The following is a 22902-nucleotide window of genomic DNA, read 5'->3' on the forward strand; positions in this document are numbered from 1 at the left end:
ATCTCATACCCTACCCACCAAATGTTTGGGCAATTAAAATAGTTGAGTTCACTTACAATGGGAATGGAAACACAGCACTTAGGCTCGTCCCAGTTACATGAATTAATTCTGTCTCGGGGTTCTGATGACAGCATAAACCAAACAGCCCAAAATCCCATGATGGAATTATATCATTAAAGCCCTTGGCAGCTCAGCTATTATGTTATGTAAAATATATGCATAGCTTCGGAGAATTCCTCTCCACCAGCCGACAGGTTGAAAAAAATATATTATTAACGATCGGATTCTATACCATCATCCCGGTCCCTATGTGGTGTTATTGATGGGAATGCTGCTTGTTTGGAATCTGGAAGGTAAACAGAGTTTCAAATTCCAAGGCTCTGTTGTGGACGTGAGAGTGGAGACGCACGGCCATGCAAATGAAGGAACCCTGAAACCCCAAGCCTCCAATCACAGCCCCTGCGCACCGGCATTCCAAACACGCCTCGCTCCCCAGCGCGAGCCTGGCGCAGGCCACGGAATCTTTTCAGAGCCAGCATCAAAGGCTGCTGGAGGCTCAGTATTTGGGACATCTCACTGCAGCCGCAGTCCCAACGTGGGGTGAGGTCAGCAAGGGCAAATAACTAAATAGTTTTCTCCAAAACCCCATAGTTGGAATTCCCTCTCCTGGCCTGGGATCCCTCGCGCCCCGTCCCCTGCTGCCGGACAAAGTCCCCCGGGCCCGGGGGTCTGGCCGATCCCCACCTGCCGCACGCGGCGCTGCCCAGCACGGCAGAAAAGCACTTTTCCTCCCGCAGAGAGGGACGAGCTCGAGACACGCCCTGGCTATCTATAGAAAATCCCGCCGGGGGTTCTGCTGACAAGTCACTCGAGATCCCTCCTTGGGCTTTTATTATGTCACAGGAACCCTGAATGGAATGTGGAGGATTAAATTCCAAGCCCTTCGCGGCCGGCTGGGCCCTAAGGGAGGGGAGCCGGCAGCCATCTGGGCTCTTGGGTGCCCCCTACTGAATGTCGTTGTCCCTCCGGCTCCGACGCCGGCAGCCGCGCGGTGCGGTGGTCCAGGCCTCCTGAACCCCGGGGGCTGCAGGCAGGTGGGCCCTTTGCGCTCTCACAGCATCCAGGACACCGAAAGGAGGGTAAGAACTCTGACCGGACCCTCCGAGCTCACCAAGTAGATCTGGGCGGGTTACTCCCCGCTCTGAGCCTCAGTTTCCTCACCGAAGGAACTTCTGAGGCGTAAGGTTGGGACTGTCACTTCCACAGCCAGGGAGGTTACCAAGCAGGTGACACAGCAGCGGTGGTGACCTCTGAGCACGCGCTGGTGGGGGATTGGGAGACCCCCACTGGCAGGGACAGTCCTGTACATCTCAAATGATGCTGCTGAAGATGCCAAAGGGAGGAAATACTTCAAATGCCAGCTGATTCTTTTATTAAAGGCAAGGAATCAATAAAACTAAATAAATAAATTAAATAAAGGCAAGAAAATTACCAGGTTACTTAAACCTAACAATCTGTGTCCCTTATCCATAGTACAAGAGTAATAATAATGACTACTAGGTAAGTCTGTTGTGACAAATAAACGGGCTAATTCACAAAAAAGGGCTTCAGACCGTACCTAGCATGTAGTAAACCCCCTTTTCTTCTTGTTGTTGTTACAAAGTCCCAGAACACAATTCTTTGTAAAGACCACTAGCATTGGTAACATTTATTGCACATTTATGACACACCAGTCATTCGGCTGAGCATTTTAAACAATCTATCGTTTCAGAAACAGCCCTGCGCAATCAGTACCATCCTCTGCACCCTTTAATAACGAAGAACCTGAGCCTTCAGTGACTTGCCCCAGGTCAGAGAGCCAGTGAGTGGGCAAGGTGGTCATGGCCCTCCCATCAGAGCTGGCCTTGCTGTGTGAACCTGCATCCACCCTTGACCTTGCTGGGTCTCACATGGAGACAAAAGGCAGATCATAACATCTGCCTTATTTCCTTCATGCAACTCTCTTGAGAAAAGTGCTGTGCAAACTGACGTTCTGCCCAGAAATGGGAGGAATTTCATCTTCCTACAAGGAGATAAGTCAGAGGAGGGAATATGGACGGGGAGCAGTCAGAGGGAGCCAGCGTTGCTGAGGGATTGTTCTGCTCCTTCTCAGGGAAGGAGAAGAGAATATGGGGGCACAGGACACATTTGATCTAAGCCAAGAGCCCATGGAGGTGCCCAAAGTCCTGGGGAGGCCACTGGTCCTATGAAAAGTCAAAGCTCAGAACCTGTCAGCTCTTCTCGAGAGGTCTGTCAATGTGTGTGCAAGCACAGGCGCGCGCGCACACACACACACACCCAAGCACGCACAGTAATAATGCATCACTGGGCTTCTACCTTAGCAGAGCAAGTGAACATGTAAACAAATAATAAATTATGCCTGCACCAATGGGGCGTAGAAACAGTAACTATAAAATACTATCCAGGGAAGAGAAAGTTTATTGAGACAGTGATAGAACACCCCAATCTCATCGCCAGTGGCATTATTTCACACCTGGAGGAAGGTGGCAGGGTTGTTATTTCTTGAAGGAGAACTTTGTCTTTTTTCTTTTTCTTAAACACTGCATTTTTTTTCTTTAAATAATGCAAATCTTTCCTTCTGAAGGGATCTTGAAAAGCAGATTCCTTCCATTGTCATGAAGACACCTCGATCTCACAGAATGAAGGAATTCCCAATGACAAGACTTTTCAGTACTACTGATTTGGCAAGCTGGGCTGACATGTCTCTGTCTCTGAAGGCCTTCAGATGGGGCGCAGCCCTTGGTTCCTGGGTGGAGGAGACCTCTGATGGTCATATCTCCTGTGGGCCTTGGGTTGAGAGGTGAGGCTATATGGCGGATGAGAGCAGTGGTCTCCAAAGTGGGGTGTCACACGCAGAGGGTGCTGTCCCCAATCTCCTGGAAGTGAAAGAACTAAAATTTTTCATATTTATTTTTCTAATTTGTTCCTTTTTTATTCTTATTTTTTATTGAACTGTAGTCGATTTACAATGTTAGTTTCAGGTGTATAGCAAAGTGATTCAGTTATACATATATATTTTTCAGATGCTTTTCCATTACAGCTCATTATAAGAAATTGAATATAGTTCCCTGTGTTACACAGTAGGTCCTTGGTGTTTATCTACTTTATATATAGTAATGTGTATCTGTTCAAACTTTATTTTTATGTTACCATTACAAAGCCATTTTTGCTATTAAAAGTTGAAATATATACAAAAGTAGAATAATATCATGAACTGCCCATGTCCCCATGCAGCTAGCATCCAACTTTAAAAATGATCAATTCATGGCTAGTTTTTTCTATTCACCCCCATACTTGCCCTGCCCGCTTCTCCTCCCACATTATGTGAAGCAAATCTCAGACGTTGCATACTGGAAAGGCCATCTGGTGCCTGCAGTCTTTTGACAACCACTCCCTCTCTCCCAGCACTTCTTCACCGAGAGATAAAGAGCCCACTTTGTAGGGGAATAGCTGTCCCTGTTTCAGGCTCAGTGAACCTGCCTCAGTTCTGCTTGAGCGTGTACATTGGTGGCCCCCCAGGCACACCCCCAGCCTTCAGTATTTCAGAGTCCATGGGAGAGGGATTGGGGTCTTTCCACCTTGAGAGGGGTGCATGTAAGCCACCTGCCCTGCATTGGTTGTCGGGAGAGACCCAATGGCCATGGAGGACCACGCCCACTATTGAAGCTGATATTAGTCTGTTTCTTTTCTATGTAAGGAAAGTATTGCTCCATCCAGTATTTTTCTTGGCAACTCTGATACCAAGATGAGGTAAGCAGAAGTGTTTGGAGTCCTCCCCTGGGACTGGTAACCGGTGCACAGCATTCTGCTCCCTGGAATTGATAACTGGTGCTCTGGTGTTCTGCTGGATACACAATCGTTACAGCTATAAATATTTTAATATACAGATCTAAAAAACAAATCTATAAAGAACAAGTCCTCCCTCTTTAAAAACAACCACAATGTCATCATTCTACTCCCAAAGCATCAGCAATAATCCCTCAAAATAATTGCATATCCAATCAGCATCCACATTTCTTCGATTGTCTTATAAATATATATATATTTTTAGTTTGAATTGGGATCCAAACAAAGTCCACACAAAGTCCATTGTAATGTATAAATATGTCCCTTAAGTCCATCCCTTTTAAACTATTGGTTTCCCCCTCTCAATCATTCTGTTGGGATTTTGGGGGTTTTTTTTTTTTCTCTCAAATTTTTGGTTGAAGACCTTGGATTGTTTTTCCTGACTAATCTTCTCCAGGCTGGATTTTGCTGATTATGTTCCCATAGTATCATTTATCATGTGCTTCCATCCCTTGTGTTTCCTGTAAATGAAAAATCGAGAGGCTTCATCAGGTTCAAATTAAATATTCTGGCAAGAACACTTTGTAGATGGTGTTATGGACATCTAATGGGAGAACATAATATTTGATCGTCTCTGTGGTATCAGCAATCTTCGATGATCATTGCCAGATTCTTCAATTCACTTGTGGTTAAAAAGTGAGGTGTCCTAATTCTATCTATCTGTCTTCATTTATTAGCTGGAGTACTTCCACAAAAAGAATCTTCTCTTTAAGTATTTGCTAACCCTAAGGCACAATTCTTACAAGAAAGGTAGGATAAATGCTTTTTATTTTTTACCAGTTTTCAAAATAATAAGTTGATCACCTAGTGTTCTCCAAAAGTGATCACCAGGTTTTCTTTTTAGTGTTATTATAAACATACAAATACATATATATATATATAATACATATATAAAATATATATACACACACACATACATATATATATTCATATATATATGGTTTATCCTGTTGCAGTTGTTCAAGCATCCCATTTTTTGGCCAGTGGAACCTTTCACATTGGTTCTTGAGATATTTTGATGTGACCTCAGTAATAATTGATAGCTTCCTTGCTTCCTGATGTGACAAGATGTTCCAAGCTCATTTCCCAAGCAGCTGGTTCCTTTTAGTGAGAGATGGTATTTAGAGACCACAATCTATACTTAGGTTTATATTAAGCTTTTATTTATATTTTTGTGATACATGTTTTATAATGTACACAATGTTTTGAAACTATGGCTGATACATATAGCTTATCAATGCCAACCAAACAGAGATACATATATTGCCTGAAAGGGATATCCAACACAGATAGTGGATAGACTATGTGGTTAGTGCACAGACCTGAGAAATGTGCTTGAATTGTGATCCTGGCCTTCCTTCCTTCCTAGCCATTTTGCTATGGTCAAGCTTTTTTTTTTTTTTCCTCTCTCTCTGAACTTCAATTTCTTTTTTTGTTTGTTTGTTTATTTTTTGTTTTATTTTGTGAGGGGGAGGTAATTAGGTTTTATTTGAGGCGGGTATTTATTTTAACGAAGGTACTGGGGATTGAATCCAGGACTTCGTGCATGCTAAGCGCACACTCAACCACCGAGCTATACCCTCCCCAATCTCTGAACTTCAATTTCTTTAAGTGCAAAATCAGCATAGCAATAGCCGCTTCATGGGGATGTTGTGATGACCAAATAATATGGTAGACAAAGACAGTGAGAGAGAGAGAGAGGAAAATATATGCATGCTACACACCTACCTTGGCTTCACTCAACAAATAGGAGTTATTCACAGAATATCAACTAAAATATCAGTATTGACAGAGCCCCTCTCATAGAGAAGGTTCTATGTCCTCAAGGAGCTTGCAAGCCAGAAGAAGGGAGAAACACCATACACAGGAAAACTTACAATCCTTCCAAGGGCTTACTGAGCCATATGGAGGATAAATCTCTTGGAAATTCAGAGGCGAGAGCTCTCTGGAACCTGGAAAGGTCTGAAGTCTTTGGGAGAAAGACAGGCCTTTAGCTGGGCCTTGACGTCTCGCCCGGGGAGGTGGGGGTGGGATGGGGTAGGCACGTCTGGGCTGGGGAGATGAAACAGACAAAGCAACAAAGCAGCAGGAGGAGGAGAAACTGCTGGAAGAACCAGGGGCAGGAATGATTGTTCCACAGCCCCAACCCTCCAAAGGGGTGAGCAGGAGCACAGAGAACAGGACCCCGCTGGCTTCACGGGAACCCCTTTGTGTCCGGGTGGTGGAGAGAGGCCAGGCTGCGGCGGAGAGGACGGAAGTCAGGGCGTGCGCCTGCGCGGAAGGCTCTTGGTGGCTGGTTAAGAGAACAAAGCAGCTCGGGCACTGGAAAGTGGCGGTGTGACCCAGAGCACATAGGCTACCCCAGTTGGTGGCAGGCATCCACCAGGAGCAAGTGCTGGAGGAAAATAGAGACTTTCAAAGAGGCTTTGTTGACCCAAGCCCCAGGAACTGCCAAGGCTAGCCTGGCGGCAAGAAAGCAGACACCACGGACGACTGAGACAGTGCTTGCCTCTCCAAGAGGAGGTGAGAGTTGAGTGAATCTGGTGGGAGAGCCTGCCCCATGGGGCTGGGCTGCAACAGGAGTTTGCATTATCCAAGGCCGATTACACACACCAGGCACTGTGTTAAACTCTTAACATACCTTATTCTGTTTAGTCTTCATGGTCAGCCTCTAAAATGGATAAGGTATTCCCAATGAACAGATGAGGACACTGAAGATGCAAGAAATCCAGTGTGTACTGAAAGGTAAACACAAATTGAGGTGAGATCCAAACTCAGGTCTGTCCCTAAACCCCTTTCCACTTCTTTCTACTACTTTCTCCACTGCAACAGACTGTCTTTAAAGCGATGATCAGATTCGTTCATTTAGCACAAAATCCGTGGTCACCCATGAAAAGCTACTTATTGAACATGTGCCAGGTACATTTCACAGTTTCTGTATGCTTTAACTCATTTAGTTCTCTCAAATCTTATCAGAGTCTTCTATGCATCTTATTTTGGAAATGAGGCACAGAGAGGTTAAATAACTTACCTAAGGTCACACAGTAAGAACAAAGCAAGGATTCAAACTCAGGTAGTCTGGATCCAGAGCCTATGGGCTTGACCTCATGTTGTATCACCTGCCAGTGGGTGCCCATGGGCACCAGGCAGGCCGCTTCTCCAACCTGTTTCCTTCCAAATGCAATAGTGTGCCCACTGGGGAGACACTGTGGGTGAGTGGTGGGAAGTTCCCTGAGAACAAGATGTCAGAGGGGACAGGTGGCAGTCCTATGCTAAGGACAACATCTATTTCCTTGCAGGGCTGCTCTGATGCTAACATTCAATTTGGCACTTGGTTTGGGGACTCTGAGAAGTCTGAATGTTAGGGGTAACAGTACACGTACCAAGGAGGGGGCCTGTTCAGCTACCCTGGGGTCAAATTTTTCTTTTCTTAATCAAAAACTCTTCTTGGGAGGTTTTAGGGAGACCGCAAGTAGGTGGTGTTAAGAGTGGGGAGAAAAAGTCCTTATTCCCTGGGGACTGACTGAAAGGAATGCCTGCTCTACTGAGATTTGCAGTCCAATTTATCTTCCTTAAATGACCACCTAGGAAAATGATCACGGCAGCGAAGAGATGTTAGAAATGTGAAATGGATAAATAAAACCTTGGGTGAGCACACTGGCTGCTGAACCCATGTGAAAAATGGAGCTGTGAAGGGCACACAGACTGAGCAAGGAGAGGCCTTTCAAAAGAAGCCAGTGGAACAAAATGTCAAATGTTTATCTGGGAGAAAAAGAGAAACTGATGTACGCAAACCCTCAGGCCTTCGCAGGACTCTTTCTCTGTGAAGAAGGCTGAAAGTTTCCACAAGGTCACTTCCCTGCCGTGGTTACAGCTGCTTTTAGCAATGACTGAGGACCATGGCAGAAGGGGCCTTCGAGGTCACACTTTATAGTCTGACCATCTCACTTTGCAAATGAGGAACCGGGCCCAGAGTGCTGGAGTGACATGGCTTGATATTTTATGTGCATTTTCTTGTGGGATGTTTATAAGAATCAGATCATTCATCGGATTGGAATGTAGGCCACAAAGTCGCAGCAACCACTGGCATCAGTCAACCCTGCCACGTTCCAGAGAGCAGTGAGCCTTCTGCAGACACGATTGCATTTAGTCCTCACAATAGCCCGACGAGAGTGGTACCAGGACAGCCCGTGTTTTTGTAGCTGAGGACACTGAAGCCGGAAGAGATTAAATGGCTGGCTCGATCAAGGTCACACTGCTAAGAAATGTGGCACCAAATCCCGTGTTCCCCCTCTGCTACCTTCTGACAAGAATTGGGGGATGGGAAAATAAACCGGGATATGCCTTTTGGGATATTATTTTCCAATTAAAAATTATTATGAGCTCTATGCAGTAACATGGTAATTGCTCATTATATGGTGTTTAGTGAAAAATGCAATACTCAGTGTAAAATATGCAGAAGAAAGATGGAAGCAGAATGTTTAAACACTTACGGTGGCTGAGGAGTATGAGAAGCTTATTTTATTTCTGCTTTTTTCCCTCTGTTAGTGTTTTATAATGTGGTACAGGTCTTTTGTAATGTAAGACTGAATGCAATCTTTTTTCTTAAAGAACTGGTACTGGACTCTCAAAATCGATAAGGAAAAGGCTAAAATGAATGGTAATATATTTTCCTTTCCTTGGCAATGAAAGCTAATAAGTAATCGATTTGCAGCATGAGATAGGAGATCATTACACGAAGTCCACACATAACACAATTCTCTTTTCATATTCCATTCAATGCAACAAAACCCCAAAACTCAAAGAACTTAAATTTCCAAGCTACCCTATTTTTATGGCTTGCGTAGCCTGGTCTATTAATAAAAGGACATGATCACTTTCCCCTGTTTGCCAGGGTAGTGACTAATCATTCTTTCCTTCTGTCTGTAATTGAGTTCCAGCCAACATCCAGGCTCATAGACACATTAGGCTGGAAGGTTCCCTCCTGCCCACTCTCCCATTCCACACGTGGAAGCTCAGACACAGATAAAGTCTCTTGCTCAAGGGCTTGTGAGTCTGAATATTTAAATCCTGAATGTAAACTCTCAGCTCCCAAGGGCAAGGCTCTTTCGTGTCTGTGCCAAACCCAGTACCCAGTACCCAGTGCTGAATCTTTCCTTTACTGGATGTGTTAAAACCTCAGTGAGGGGACAGGATGAAAGTCCGGTCTGATAGCTCACATTCACTGTACACCTTCTGTGCACCAAGCACCAAGATAAAGGCTTTACAGGGGAGATTTAGCCCCAAGACAATCCTGTGATGGAAATAACAGCATCTTATTTCAATGCTGAGGAGAATGAGGCTCAGGAAGGCTGAGCCACTTGCCCCAAGTCACACAGCCGCCTGCTGACTGAGTCAGAATTTTGACCTGGGCTGCACTACTTCGCAGCCAGTTGTCTTAACTCCTGTCTCAGAGTTGGAAAGGACTCAGCACCAGCTCATGCCCATGGACAGAATTTTATTCCTGGAGAACTTAGCAATATGCCCAAGGTAAGAGGGGAACTAGACTTGAGTGCTGAATATCTGCAGTCCTGAAACCTGGCCAAGACCATTTGGTAGCAATCCAGTACGCCTTAAAATGACCCCCATACACGCAACCACTCAGTGCCTCCTTCCCACTGCTCCAGACCCACGCAGTGTATCCGCCTCCTGGTCACCTTGCCCTAACTGACTTAGCGCAGACAACTGTTTTTAATAGAAACATGTTCCAGTGTAAACTCATACACTAGTTCCAGTTTCAGGCCTGTGCAAGGCATGAGGTGAAGATGTTGAGTGCTAAGTTCTTCCCCAAAATGTGATACGTGACCTCAAGAATTTTAACATCCACCAGCAGTTTTTTCTTTAACTTTGAGCCCAAAGAGCCCAACAGGTGATGCCTTTTGCACGTGCTCTTTAATAATGAGCAGTGCATAGACATACGTTTGCAGAAGAATTATGCAGATATTTACATACCCTAATAGCCAGCGAGGCAGGCCTGAAGCTCCCTGAGCTGAATGGCCTGAGTTCTGTTTCCTCTGTTAAAATTAAGTGGCCCTGGCTGAATTCAGAGTACACTGTGTGAACCTCAATGAGCAGACCCAGGAAAATCGGTATCAGAGGAAAGTCAAAGAAAGAAACGAGCAATTTAACAGCACACATTTGGGAAGCAAAGGTATCGAGATTGGGCCTTGGAGCTGGTCAGATCTGACTCAGAAATCTTGGCGCCAGCCAGCCGCTAGCTATGTGACCTTGGCAAGTCCCGTAAGCTATTCCCAGGTTCTGCTTCAAAAATCACAAAAATGGTGTACTAATATCTACCGTAAGGGGCGATTGGTGCTAATGTGTGTAAAACGTGAAGCACAGGGCCCGGCGTCTTGCGCTGCCCCGTGTGTGGTAACTGTTGCTGTTATTTACAGTCGCTGGCAATTTCCACTAACACTTGGCTTGTGTTCGTTGTAAATTAAGTTGGGGACTTCCAAAAGTGAGGAAAAGTGATTTCTTAAAGCAAAATCTACAATCAGCTGGGCAACATTTTGAGCACCTGCTGGGTGGCTAGCCCTGCTCTGGACTTCAGTGGGCCTGGGAGAGCACGGAGTGCTCCTCTACTTGCTTTTTTAATGATGGTGAGAAAATAAACACACAAATTAAAATGAAAGCAACCAAGAAAGTTTCTTTGCAAACCCCTGAGCGAAGCCTCTGTGGAGAGATAAAATGAAATCACCAATTTGTTTCAGCTCCAAAGGCGAACTGTAAATGAATACGGAGATCCAGTTGGCACCCAGGGTGGGCCTTCTGCGTAAACACAGGAGCCAGAGGCAGTAGTTAAGGTAATGCAAGCTGCTGGAACAGACAAACTCCAGAAGACAATATTTCTTTCTCCTTTGAAGTCCTACAAACTGGGGATGGGAGGGGTGTGGAAGGAGTCTCCGCTCCTCTGCAGTCCAGGGTCTAGGCTGGCTGAGTCTCTGTGGTCTCCAACAGGAAGCTCCCAGTTCTGCCCTGGCATTGACATCCCAATTACAGATGAGGGAAGTGGGACAGGACTGAATGTGGCCAGTTTCCGGGAGCAGAGCCTGGAAGCCACACTTCCTGCCTCTGCCTCCACACTATTGGCTGAAATTTAGTCATGTGGCCACACTTAAGTGCAAAGGGAATTTTGCTGGGAAAACGTGTTTGCTCAGGAGTTAAATGGAGGTGAGTTTTCAGAATAACAGGGCATGTGCAAACTCCAGGGACACGAAGACCGGCTTGAGAAGCCTATGGTCTGTTTCTTCCATGTCTTTATTCTTGCAACTAAACCCAGGTATTTAGTCCTCAGGCCACAGGTAAAGTTCACACAGCACAGTAACAAAGTAGAAAAGGGAAGAAAAGATAATGCGGACTCTGAAAGAGGAAAGTCAGATGAAATTTACACTGAGAGGGAAAAATCGACGCTCACCCTCTCTGCTTACACAAGCCTCTGAGAAGCCAAGGCGGCATCCACAGAGCTGCAGCTACGGGGTCTGCTGTGTTTTGACAGAGCAAAATTTAAGCCAGATCTTGCTCCTTTCTCAAAACAAAGGTGCTTGACTGATTGTCGCAGTGCTATGGTTTCTGGATATTGTGACTCGAACCTACATCCCCAAATCACACCATTTGTAACGACCATGCTTTGTTCTGGGAGTGCTCAGCTCTCAGCACTTCCAAACCTCAGAGGAATGGCTTCTTCTATCAGCAGGTCTAAACCAGATACCACTACTCTTGTGGGTCGCCACTGGACCATTGCTCGTTCTCCTGGGGTTCACGTGGCTCAAGCCAAAAGCAGCTCAGGCTGAAATTTCCTGTCTCATCTTCCACACCTCATCACCTGCCTGTAAAAACCCTGCTTTGGAGTTCATATCATCTCAGCTTCAATTCTTTCTTACTTATCACAACCATCAAGAAGAAATATATTTTACATTTTGATTCAGTATGTGCGCAAGCACACACACTTAAAATAATTTTCTTTTAACATTCTTTTAAAGTTAAGAGTGATGCTTTCAGATAATTCTGTTTTGTCCTATTTCATTCCATTAAAAAAAAAAGCAAATAAATGCTGCTTGGGACCCACTAAATTGTTTAAGCAAACTATCTTCCATAGGTTGTCATGGTTATCTACTAGCCTCCCCATCATTAGCTTACATTAATAGAATTATTTTTTCTCTCCTTGAAGCCAGTGAACTTTGCCTCTGCTCCACGCTACCCAGATTGTCCTTTGGCTTTTCTCTGTTTTACCTTTCAAATTTGTGACTCCAGTATCTCCTCAGACCTCAGCCTCCTGCTCTTCCAGCCCCCTACCTGTTGTATCCACTTCACCTACACTTCATGCTCGTTGGGAGCTTGGGATCCTTACTCTTCCATTGGCTCCACTCTATCAGCATCTTCCCAGTTTTGTCTCCTCCTCAATCTACACAAACCCCATGACCACAACTTCCTGATCTGTCATCAGTCCACCACTTGGCAGGAGCTATTTTTGGTTCTGTCCTGATTTTAACCAAGCCTGCAACTTGCTCACTAGCCCAATGGGTACAGCCCAGAAAGTGTAGAGGTTAAAGTATCTGGACCAGGCTTATCAACTTGAGATGATGTCCACACTAACTCACCACTGCTGGTTGATTCCTTAGTCTGCTGTAATCTTCCCACTTCCAATTCCTCTGCACTATCTTATAGATTGAGAAGGGCAAAGCATACTGTTTGGACTTTGGGTGACTCTCTGTGGCATCTGAGACTGTTGACCTTCAGAATTTCTCACCCGTTACTTTGATGATTTCCCTTCTTCCTCTTTCCTCTCTTGTTGCTCCTTTTTAATATTCTTCATAAATTCCTTCTCTCTACTCCTTAACTGTTGGTTAACTCCCCTTCTCATCACCTTCTACAGCATTCCAAGGCAAACCTGTCTGCACCCATGCTCTCCATCACCATCTATGTGATGAGGATCCTCCAGGTATATCCCAACCTCAGCCCTTTGTGGGATCATATCCAATGCCTGCTGCCTCCCTCCACCTGGACGTCTCACACACCCTTCCAAACTCAGTGTGTCCCCTACTTAACTTGGGTCCTTCTCCTACTTAGCACTCACCAGTGACTTCCCATTGCACTCAGAAAAAAATCCAGAATTATTACTATAGTCCTCCAGGGCTGAGGCTTAAGTGATCCAACCTCTAGCTTCCTGATCCTCTGCCTCACCATCTGGTCTTTTCTCATGATTCACTCTGCTCAACCCAGGCTGGCTTCCTTGCTGGTCCTCCAGTAAGCCAAGGATACACTCATCACAGGGCATTTGTCCAGGTTGTTCCCTCTGCCTGAAATGCGATTGCCCCAGATCAGATAGCCGCAGACTTCTCTCCCTCACCTCACTCAGGTTTCTGCTGAAATATCAGCGGTTCACGGAAGCTTCTCCGACCAGCCTGTCAAAATAGCAGCCCCTTCCTCTCTATCTCATCAGTTATCACACGTGAATGTGTTTGTCTGTTTACCTTCACTAGAATACAAGTTTCTTTATTTAGCTGAATCCTCAATGCCTAGAACACTATTTGAGACAGAGTAAGAAGTCAATATACATAATTGATGAATGAATAATTTATCTCCTCCCCGACTCCTACCCTCTAGCCCCAAACTGTGCTTTCACCAGGATTCTAGGTGAAAGATGCGCAATTTTCCTAATCATGGTCTAAGCCAGAAGCCTGGCCTTGGGCCACATTCCCTCCCTCTCCTCTCCACCCGCATCCCATCTGTCATAATTCCCAGTGAATCTTTCTAAATCTCTCTTCCATTCAGTCTGATTTCTCCACCCTCACTCTGGAGCCTTGGTTCGGTGTCATGGAACCCTTGTGAATCTGATGAAAGCTGTGGGTCCTCTTCTCAGTAAAATATGCACACAAACAACACAACTTTCACAAAAGGGTTTCTAGATTCTCCAAAGCCCAGTGAGGAAACCCGTCTGTCATCTCTGTCACCCAGGGATTCGAATCTAAGGGAGGTGTCACCAACACTGCAAGGACTTTCCTTTTTTGCGCATCCTCTCCAGGTAAGGGTTGGAGCTGCCCCAACCTCAGTCCTGGGCTCCCCTCCCCGGATACCACCAGGTCCAAGGATAAAAATCTCTGGCTCAAAACTGTCTTGCTTCTTACCTGGATGGCTTTGATGTCTGCTGTGATCTGAAAATTTGTGTCCTCCCCAAATGTGTATGTTGAAATTCTCACTCCCAGTGTGATGGCATTAAGAAGTGGGGCCTTTGGGAGGTGACTGGGTCATGAGAACCTTCATGAATGGGATTAGTGCCCTGATAAAAGGGACTCTAGAAAGCTAGCTGGTCCCTTCCTCCCTGTGAGGTTACATGGAGAAAACAGATGTCAGTGAGGTAATGGGTCCTCATCCAACACCAAAATCTGCCAGCATCCCAGCTTCTAGAAGGGTGAGAAATAAACATTTGTTCTTTGTAAACCCCCTCGTTGATGGTGTTCTGTGACAGCAGCCTGAATGGACAAAGACAACACCCTTTGACAGGTCTCCCTGACACTGCTGTTACCCCTCTTTGATCCACTTTCCACAGGAGCTACTGACGTCATCTTTTACCAGTGCAGTTTGTCCATGGCCTCTTGTGTGTCCTCCTGTCAATGGTCCTGCATCACTTTAAGAATAAAATCCCAAGTCCTCTGTGTGGTTTCGTGGTTCTGCTTATTCCTCCAGCTGTAGCCCTTTATTGCTCCACATCCGCACTCAGCTGGAGTCATTCTGAAAAGCCTCTCTCTCACCTCCTTGCTTTCGAACATGGGGGTCCTTTGCCCTCCTGGGTGCTTCGCCTTCCGTCTACTTGGCTACTTGCCCTTTGTCTTCCCCTGAACAGCACAAGGATTGTCAGGAAATGACTTCCTGGTCTCCTGGGGCTCAGCAAGGGGTTCTTCTCCCATCAGACTATGTGGGGTCATTCTCTTGTCCATTTCCCCTCCCAGATGCTACATCACTGAGGACAGGGGCTGCCTTGCTCATCTCTGTGGCACACAGTAGGTGCTCAATAAAGGCGTGTTGAATAACCGGATGGAGCGATCAGGTGAAAAGGAGACAGAGGAGGCGGCAGCACGTTGTGGATTCACATCAGTGGTACAGGTTTCACCAACACAACATCCAAAATGGGAAAATCCATATTTACAGAGAAGATAAACCTGACAGTTCCACCATTTACAAAAAGGATTCACCACAGGGGGCCTCTAAAGAGCGGGTGCTTTAACCAGTCTCTGTACGTGTTTATTTACAGATCATTCCTCATTTTATAAAGAGGCCAAAAGCTAAAATGCAGCCAGTTGGAGCCTTTAGCACTGAATCACGGGGCTTCTGTAAGTTAAACGGGAGAAGGATTCGATGTTAAGCTATTCAATTAACAGATAATTTTTTTCAGGAACAGGCCAGAGAGAGAAAGAGAGGGAGGGAGGGAAAGAAGATGAGGGCTCCAGGAACCGGTGCAACAGTCTTCCCTCTTGCTCCTGGCCATGCGCCTTCTCTCAGGGATCCTCTGTTTCAGGTATTAAAAGATAAACTGAAGCATATTAAAATGTTTGAGTTTATTTGAGCAAAAATCGATTCCAATCGGGAAACACCAAACCGGAAGTGGCTAGAAACCCTCCACTGACAGGAGCTGTGGACAGGGAGGGGAAGACTTTTTATTTAGTTAGTTTTTTTGGAAGATTTTTATAGAGAAGAGGTGGAAGCAAAGCAAGGAAATGACTTGACTGGATGTAGCCTATAGTTGCCTTATCTGGGAAAGTCTAGTTGGGTGTATGTGATTGGTTGTCCTGAGGTTTTGATTTCTTAACCTTGAGGCATTTCGGACTTAGGTTTCGGTTGGCTTAGGCTGCTAAGGCATTAAAGCCCCCTCAGTGCCATGGCTTCCTTGTTTAGTTAATTTAAAATAAGGACGGGCATCTCCTGTCCAGCCAGAAGACAACAAAACAGCTCTGGTGCCAACCAGCCTGGGTCAGGTTGGTTGTTCACAATGAACATCTGTCTGGTAACCAGTGGTAACTCCCAGCCGTTAGAGGAACATAAGGCTATGGTTCTGCACCCCAACAACCTCACAATCACAGCACAACGCAGACCAGATTCTGCCTCATCCACAGGCACTTATTAGCAGACACGCACAAAGATGGTCATACGACCCGATCACTAAGCTCCCTCTCATCCACTCACTCAAAAGCACCCTGCATGAAAGGCCACAGGCAACTTCTGGAGTTATTTGTTTGTTTCTTTGTTTTTCACACCTGGAAATGTACTACTAGCATCTAGTGGGTGGAGGCCAGGGAGGCTGCTGACCATCCTACGATATATTCGGTCAATCCCCCGGGACGACAGGTGCCTCTTCCTAAATGAGTTTAGACACAGTCTTGCTCCTCCTCTCCCTTCTCCTGCCCTTGTTTGAACTTTCAGCATTTCAGACAACATCTTTTCCCCTTCAGTCTCTAGGTTCTTCTGTTCCCTCTGTCTCAGTCTCCCATCCTCCCATCAGATGGCCCTTCCCAAACCAGGACCGGTACCCTAGTTTTCTAAATTCTCCAGTAGCTCCTCACTGTGCAGCAAGCCAAGTCCCTGCTTGTTCCCTTGCCTCCTCTCCCTAGGGCATTTTGTTCCAACCTGTTGTAGATGCGCTAACATGCCAAGCTCTCCCAAACCTCTGTGCCTTTGCACATGCTGTTCCTCTGCCTGGAAGGCACTCCTATCCCTCTTTCATACTCTCTTCCACCTTGCTAGGTACACAGGTCTTGAGCCACAACTCAAACACGACCTCATCCTCTGGCTCCTCCAAGCCAGCCCTGGGGCCCCTGCTGCCCTTGCCCTACTCTGAACAAACCCCCGTTAAAGCAGATGTCACAATTGTCTCTTTGCACTGTCACTAGTTTGCATGTTTGAGTCCCTCCTGAGCTCTAAACTCCTATAAGGCGGGCTTTGTGACTAGCTCACTGAGCCCAGCATGCTACTTGCTACACAGCAGGCGGCAGCTAAATATTTAGATCATTCAGTGAATGATCACTTTCTATGCCCTGGGTTGTCTGTTTTCTGCCTTTTGTTTGTTTTGGTTTTGGACAGGTTTAAAATTCTTCAGACTTTCAGTGGATAAAGTGATACAAGTGAGATACTCTGGCTTTCAAATCTCAGTGAACCTAAGAATCGTCTTCAGGACTTGTTCCAAATGCAGATTCCTGGGCTCTAGATACCCAGGCAGTCTTAGAAATTCATTAATTTTTTAAAACTGAGAAATAATCCACATATCATAAAATTCACCCTTTTAAATTGTACAATTCAGTGTGTTTTTTAAAAAAGTATTTTCACAAAGGTGTACAATCAGCACCGTTATCTAATTCCAGAACATTTTTATCACTCCAAAAGAAATCCATACTCATTACCAGTCACCCCCTATGCACCCCTCCCCTCAGCCGTTGGCAATCACTACACTACTTTCTGGTCACTACAAAATTTGCTTATTCTAACTATTTCCTGTTAAAAGAATCATACAGTATGTAGTCTTTTGTGACTGGCTTTTTTCATTTCACATAATGTTTTTGTGGTTCTTCCATATTGTAGCAGGTATCAGTACTCTGTTCCTTTTTATGGCTGAATTATATGTCATTGTACGAATATATACCACATTTTATTTATCTGTTCGTCAGTTGATGGTCATTTGGATTGTTTCCACTTTTTGGCTAATATGACTAATATTGATATAAATATTTGTGTGCAAGTTTTTGTATGGACGTATGTTTCAAATTCTCTTGGGCATAAACCCAAGAAAGCAGAATTTCTAGATCCTGAGGAACTGACAAAATTGTTTTCCACCATGGCTGAACCACTTTATATTCCCACCAGAAGTGCCTGAAGGTTCCAATTTTTTCATATTCTCAGCAACACTTGTTAATGTCCATTTTTTTTTTTTTGATAGCTAGCCTAGTGGGTGTGAAGTGGTAGCTCTTTGTGGTGTTGATTAGCATTTCCCTAGTGACTAGTTGAGCGTCTTTTCCTGTGCTTATTGACCATTTGTATATCTTCTTTGGAGAAAAGTCAATTCAAAGTCTTTTTAAAACTGGGTTATTCAGATTTTTTTTTTAATTTAAAGATCTAAATGGCTTTACTTAAAGGTTCATGAATCAGGCACCATCTCATCTTAGCAGATAGAAAGAAGCTCTGAAGAACCATACAAACTGGAAGACATAGTCAGAAGGAGGTGGGGCAAGGAAGTTATTCTAGCACAGAATGAATTGTTTCAGGCAAAGTCACCTTCTTTTGGGGGGCAGCAGGAGTCTCTCAGGCAAATTACCTGACTAGTGCAGACTAGGTAATGTTTGCATATTTCTGTTGTTGTTGTTGTTGAGTTGTCATTCTTTATATATTGTGGCTATTAATCCCTTATCAGATACACTTTTTGCAAATATTTTCTCCCATTCTGTGAACTAGCTTTTCATTCTCTTGATGGCCTTTGGATGCACAAGAACTTTTAATTTTGATGAGGTTGAATTTATCTGTTTTTAAAAATTTCTTGAGCATTCGGTGCCACATCTAAGAAACTACTGTCTAATCCAAGATTATGAAAATTTATGCCTATGTTTTCTTCTATGAGTTCTATAGTTCTAGATCTTGTATTAGGTCATTTATCCATTTTGAGTTACCTTTTGTGTATGACACAAGGTAAGGGTCCAACCTCATTCTTGTACATGTAGATATCCACTTGTACCAGCACCATTTGTTGAAAGGGCTATTCTTTCCCCCACTGACTGGTCTTGATGCCCTTGAAGAAAATCAATTGACCACAAATGTCAAGGTTTATTTCTGGACTTTCAATTATATCCCATTGATCTACAGGTCTATCCTCACGCCAATAGAACACACTCAGATGGCTGAGGAGCATTTGGAAAAAGCTCGGTCTAAATTACAGTTGCTGTAAATAAGAGTTAATCCAGGATAATGGTTCCCAAGCAGACTGAACCTCAGAATACTTACAAGGGCTTCAAAAAGAAACATTCTGATCTCCCAGGTCTCCCTTTCATCCTTTCCCCTCTCCTCCCCAGAGGTTTTGATTTAGAAGATGACTATAAGGTTCAGGGGCCTGCTTTGAAAAGACTACTCTTGTGATCATCCAGAGAATTGCTGGTCCAGGTGATCATTCAAAGCCATCGACAACACAAGGGACTTATAATGTTAGGAAAAAAGAAAGTAGAAGATGGAAGTTTGACCCAAAACATGTTAAATAATCATCTTGTGTGTATTTGGCTGTCAGGAAGCATTTGTCTGATGAAAAAAATCTGAAGATGATTCTATGAAAAACAGCTGGAATCAAAGGACCAGTATGGCTCTAGGATGTCTAGATGGGGAGGGGAAAATCCACATTTCAGTGTCAGTGCAGATGAGGGACGAGCCCCAGGCCTGACACAGTGCCCACCTCAGTGCTCCCACCGCCCCGGGCTCTATGGATGACATGTCTTTCTCTCCTACTAAACTCTGGGTCTTCTCAAGCAGAAACAGGATCTTTTCCTCTTTCAAGTCCCCAGTGCCCATCACTGTTACTGGAAAATTGCAAGTATTGAATAAAATGTCAAATTAAACTAAACATTTTCTATATTTAGTCGAATACACAGATAAGTTCAAAGAACAGGCTTTATGTAAAAATGCTAGGTATGTGGTGCATTGAAAACAGAACTGGAAGGGAATTGAGCAGTTGGATTTAAAAGACTATTTTTTTAAAAAAAAAGCAAGCAATTATTTTTGCACCATGTTTGTCATCTCAGTTCCTACCCACCTGTGGGTCCCAGCAGGAAACAGATGGCTCATCAGAGTTGAATGGACAAACTATTTCCAGAGGAGTGGGCAGAATGAAAGGGGACACCAAGGAATGAAGTCCTGGGACTAGTCACAGTAGGATGTCCTAAGCATCCGTAGGCCCTAAAGGACCAGAGGGCAGAGCACAGTGGCCAGAACCTAGTGAGAACTGGAACCTAAGAGGGGGCCGCATGGCAGGACCTGTAGCCAGAGGAGGAAACAGGCAGAAAAGGGCAGAATGCTCCTCTGAAGGCCGTCTAGAGGACCACCAGCACACCCACCCAAAGGAAAAGGCAGACAGGGACAGATTCAACAATGAGCCATGGGAAAACAGAAACCTAGGGAGCTGAGATGCAGTGTACCAGTTTAGCTTCTGAGTGTGCACTTTGTTTTGTAATGATGTGCTTTCCTTCGTTCGTTCATCAAACACTTGAGCCTTTTGACATTGTAAGACACCGTTTTGGAGTCTGGAGACACCAGAATGAATAAGACACATATCTGCCCTTAAGAAGCTCATGAGGGAAGCGGGGGACACAGGCAGGCAGTAACTATGCAATCCAAGAGTGAGATGGTGTTGGTTTGTTTGTTTGTTTCCTAGGGGCTGTCAGAACTTGCTGTAGCAAAGTATCACAAATTGGGTGGCTCAAACAACAGAAATGTAATGTCTCCCAGTTCTGGAGGCTGGAAGTGTGAGATCCAGGTGTCGGCAGGGCTGGTTCCTTCTGAGGCTGTGGGAGAGAATCTGCTCCAGGCCTCTCCCTTAGCTTCTGGCGGTGTGCCGGCTATCTGTGGCAGTCTTTGGCTTGTAGAAGCATCACCCCAACCCTGCCTGCATGTTCATATAGCATCCTCCCTGTGTGTGTGTGTGTGTGTGTGTGGTGTGTGTTGTCCCAATTTCCTCTTTTTATAAGGATACCCTCATTATATTGAGTTACAATGACTTCATCATAACTAATTACATCTGTAATGATCCAAATAAGATCACATTCTGAGGTACCGGGAGTTGGGACCTCAGTGGTCAATTTAGGGGACAGAATTCAACCCCTAGTAGTAATGGGGACAGGCTTGGGGTGAAATGAAAGCACACACAAGGTGACTGTGGAGGACAAACGACGAGAGGAGGGCAACTTGATTGATCTTAAAGGATGGGTAAGTTAGCCAAGTGAAGAGATGAGTGGGCGGAGGGGGAGAAAGACAGGGCAGGAGGGGCAAACAAGAGGCCGCACCTGACCCTCATGCCTCAGGAGAGAGAGTGCAAGGCTGCAGGGAAGGGCCACAGCTCCGGTCAGGAGGGCCTGTACCACCTGCTGAGAGTCCAGATGAGAGAGGACGGGAGGGTTTCAAGCAGGGAATTGACAAGTCCAGTTCTGCCTTTCAAAGGGTCACTCTGGCAGCAGGATGGGTGCTGTTCAGGGCTGCAAACAGGGCAAACATCCACGAAGCTGTTGTATTGAATCAGGAGAGAGAGAGTCACGGTAGAGACAGTGCGAGGAGAAAGGTAAGTGTGAGAGATGCTTGGGAGAACGTGATGGAGACAATAACTTGGCGGCGGCAGCCCCACCTCTGCAGGGGGTGGTGCCTTCAGCAAAGTGGGCAAGAGGTGGCTTAACAGGGAAAGTGTCCCTGATTGCTGTTCTGGAAATGCTGGCTACGTGGTGCCTGTGGGAGAATCTAGGGGCAAAGACTGCAGTTAGAGGAAGGGGTTTGGGAGTTACCCGCACATCCCCTGAGAGAGGGTGAATGTCACCAGGAAGTGTGCGTTGTATGCATGCCAGAACAAGATGAGCAGTGAGTCAGAATGGAATCCTGAGGGACCACTGCATGCCTGGGACGGGTGGAAGAAGAGCAGCCCCTTTCAGAGGGACCATGGAAACCAGAGAAAGGGGCATATGGATGTAAAGGATCAGGAAGCTTCAAAGAAGTGTAATCCATACCCTCAAATGACTCAGAAAGTTCTAGTGAGGAAAAGACTGCGTGTAGTCTGCTCAGTTCATTATCAGGGAAGCCATTATTCACCTGGGTGACAGCAGCGGAGTCCAGAGGGTGCGAGGGAACAGACACGTCTGCACAGCAGGACGTCTGGAAGAGCGCGGGAAAAGGGGTGCTGAGAAGTGACCAGAGGAAGACGTGGGGCATGAGACTTGAGTACCAATCATGAGAATATTGGAAATTTTGTGAGAGTTGCCAAAAAAATGAGACACAGAGCAAATTTTGTTGGAAAAATGGCGCCGATAGACTCGCTCAATGCAGGGTTACCACAGAGTTTCAATTTGTTAACAAAATGAAATAAAACAAAAAACCCCACAATTATCTGCAAAGCTCAACAAAGTGAAGTGCAGTAAAGTCAGGTCTGCCTCGTTTTATTTAGAGTCTGTGTATTTAAAGGCTTAATAGGGGATGGAAGAGATTTTTACAAAAATGAAAGAGGGGATTGTAACCCAGCAGGACCCTGTGGAGCCTTCCAGGGCGCGGCGAGCACACGAACTTGGCTTTGGTAACAGGATAACTATCAAAGTCTGTCCTCAGGCATCAAGGGGGAGAATAAAGGGCTCAGAAAGAGGGAGCCACCTCTGAGACTGAAGGGGAAGGCGAGTGTGCGTGTGGAGGTGTTGGTAGGAAGCAGGTGGGAAGCTGAAGGAGAGTGAGTCTGATGACCGTGAAGTCAGAGGCAAGTTTATGTGCTGGCTACAAGAGACTGAAGGCTGAGCAGGAGCCCTGGTGAGAGCTAGGACACTCGGGGTGATCACCTGGGGCACAGAGGAGGGAGCTCTCCGGGGACAGGTAAAGGTGACGTGGGCAGCACTGAGGACCCAGCGGAGGTTGGCAGCCGTGGACTCAGGGTGGCTGGCCGATACCGAGCGTCCGTTCCCTGGGAGTGCTCAGTCTCAGAGCCAGAACAGGGGCAAAGGCTGTGAGGGCCTCCGTGCACCTGGGTTGGGAGTTTGCTTGGTGAGAATCGAGGGGACCTGAGGGATCTGGCCCAGGAAAGTGAGTGAAGGAAGAGAGGGCAGGAGAATCCCAACAAATGGGGAGAAGACGGAGGTGTCAGCAGAATAAGAACACAAGAGAGCCGCAAGCCTACAGAGATGGGAACAGGGAAGGGACACACTTCCCCTGTGTATGATTTTACTGAGTGGGATACAAGCAAACAGCAAACCTGTG

The 22902-nt window shown here is 45.6% G+C and overlaps 1 long non-coding RNA gene across 1 annotated transcript; it reads left to right on the forward strand.

Moving 5' to 3' along the window:
- Nucleotides 1-502: 502 nt before the first annotated feature.
- LOC140699916 (uncharacterized) lies at nt 503-1499 on the forward strand. The gene is made up of 2 exons (XR_012078154.1): nt 503-605; nt 904-1499. It is a non-coding gene; the product is annotated as an uncharacterized lncRNA (long non-coding RNA).
- Nucleotides 1500-22902: the final 21403 nt, after the last annotated feature.

The sequence above is a fragment of the Vicugna pacos genome, chromosome 2 (assembly GCF_048564905.1).
Source record: "Vicugna pacos chromosome 2, VicPac4, whole genome shotgun sequence".
In the NCBI taxonomy this organism is placed as follows: Eukaryota; Metazoa; Chordata; class Mammalia; order Artiodactyla; family Camelidae; genus Vicugna; species Vicugna pacos.